The following is a 2,444-nucleotide window of genomic DNA, read 5'->3' as shown; positions in this document are numbered from 1 at the left end:
GCTGCGCTCCTCCGGTCGAGCGGCGCTCCGGAGCGTTCCGTGTGGAAGCTGTGACTTCAGCGTTCTCCGCGTCGCTTCGAAACCCGACGTTGCAGTGCCTGTGCGCCCGCCTCTCCGCAGGTGACTGCGCCTTGCTGCTGAAGCGCGTCTCTGAGGGCGCCTCGTGCTGTCAGACCTCAAACACCAACCGATTTTTCTTCAGGGTGTATTACTGAGGCTTCGATGGTTATAAATAACGCGAGTACCCATCTGCTCTGTGTTTTTCGTGTTTTGCTCTGCTTATAGGATCTTAAAAAAGCACTAGTTGCTATGCTAGGCCTGAAGTGGTGCGGAGAAGTGAGTGGTGCTGGAGTGGTGCTGAGGCCACGGCAAGGCACCGCTTTCAGATGGCAAATAAAAATCCTGCTTGTGCATCATTAGAGCCTCGGCGCTCAAGCCTGGTCAGGAGTGTGGCTTCTCCAGCCTTTCCTCATACTGTACTCCTGGTCATCAGCCCCTCTTCAGGCAGCGACTGCTCTGGAACATGGGGCTGAGGGAAGAGGAGCAGGACGGGACCAGTTCCCTGCAGTGCCCTCCGCAGCCAAGCAGCCACGCCTGGAGCGTGTCTGGGATGAGGTGAGCAGTGTTGGGCCCTGAGGAAAGTCTGTCAGGAGCAGATCAGAGACTTGGCCCGTGTGAAAGTGCAGAAAAGCTACTTTGAAGTGATTCATGTATTTAAGGTGCATAAATTTGAATAGGCCTTTCGCCTGAGGGGAACGCATTGAAGCACTTGAAGGCTTCTTTCCTCATCATTTGGAGAGGGACTTCATCTCTTCACCTCAGCTTGTGACTGCAGTGGCTGCGTTGGGAAGAGCCATCTGCTGGTGGTTTCTCTGCTCGTTAGGCTGATATTTACAGAGCCCTGAATTCCATCACCGTGTTTACGAAGCCTGGCATAATCTGGTTTAGTACATCATGGTAATACTTGCTGTGGTATTGTAGGTGTGGCAGACAAGGACTTCAAAGGGAAATGGAGATTACTATTGGAGGGAGAAAAGCAGTGTTAGGGCAGAAAACAGCTACTGGGCAACCACCGCATGGACTGCAATTATCATCTGGCTCAGAAACATGCAGAAAGAAAGAACAAAAAAAATTCATCAAGGGAGATAAGTTTCTTCAGTATTTTTAGAGGCTGTCTGCACAACCTTCAGTAACTCTATGGTTTAACTTATACATCTGACACTAGTAAGGCTTCAGCGTTCAGCTTACCTGTGTCTTGCACTACTTGAATTCATCTTTTATTTTGGCAAGGCTGCATTTAGACTTGTCAGCTAAAATACAAACTGTCTGGCATGCATACCTGCCCTGGTGGTTTTGCATTGTGCTCATTGATTTATATGCTTCTAGAAATTACTTTTTTTGTCATACAGCATTTTCTTATTAGTGGGCAGTCAGGTAGGAAGAAAAGCTATGAGGATGTAGGGAAGCACTTTGCAGATCTGAAGCTAAACAGAATCAGTATGACTGGTACCAACAGTATTTAATACCATAGAGTAATATGCATTTGTGTCTTTGCATTTAAAAACAAAGCAAAATGTCAGCAGCTGGAGATCAGAAGAGCTAACTTAGCTCAACCCAGCAGATGCTATGCTTCTACCAACTGTTCATGAGTTGTACTGACAGAACTTGTTAGGCACATAGCTGAAATGTCCCTCACTTCTTTTTGCTAGCACTTGTATATTGTCTTTGTTTTCTTTTGTTTGGTTCTTTTTTGTTTGTTTGTTTCAATTTCTTTATCATTCCTCTCCTCCAATTAGCTTATTCTTATAGTTTCTAACGTTAGGTAAATTCACACAATGTGATGAAAAGACAGAATGTTAAAACTGCAGCAGTTGCTGTACAAGGTTTTGCTTTAAATAGACTGCACAGTTCTCAGCTCTGCAAGGTATTGATCTGGCTTTAGGCAGGCTCTAAAAGGGATCATTCACACTTGGTTTGTGTTTCAGGTCCTTATGCATTCTTTATATGGAACAAGTTGAATTTCTTTTCTTTTGGTTGAAGCATTTTGTTATGTTCTTTAGAAATCAAGTAGGAATTGTTTGTCACTGGAGAATCAGAGAGAGAGAGATCAGCTTTACCTTAAAGAAAAATATCACCGCCCTTTCCCTAACAATTTATCAAGTTATCTTATGTGTTTAACATAGTCTTTCTGTCTTTCTTCCTAGTCACTTGAGTGTGTAAGTAGGTATTATTGACTTCTATTTAAAGACTACTACTATACAATCAAGTTTAAATAATAATAGTAATGGGTTCTGTTTAAAGATTATTCTGAAGAATAATGCAGTCATACTAAAAACTATGGAGCCTGCTTGGCCTTTTCTTTAAATATTTTTTTTTATTTCAAATTTGATCTGAGTTGGTATATTATGCACAATGTCTGATTTCTACAGTTTTTCCACTGTGGG

This window comes from Meleagris gallopavo, chromosome 13 (assembly GCF_000146605.3).
Source record: "Meleagris gallopavo isolate NT-WF06-2002-E0010 breed Aviagen turkey brand Nicholas breeding stock chromosome 13, Turkey_5.1, whole genome shotgun sequence".
NCBI classification, from domain to species: Eukaryota; Metazoa; Chordata; class Aves; order Galliformes; family Phasianidae; genus Meleagris; species Meleagris gallopavo.
Note: the sequence above shows the minus strand (reverse complement) of the source record.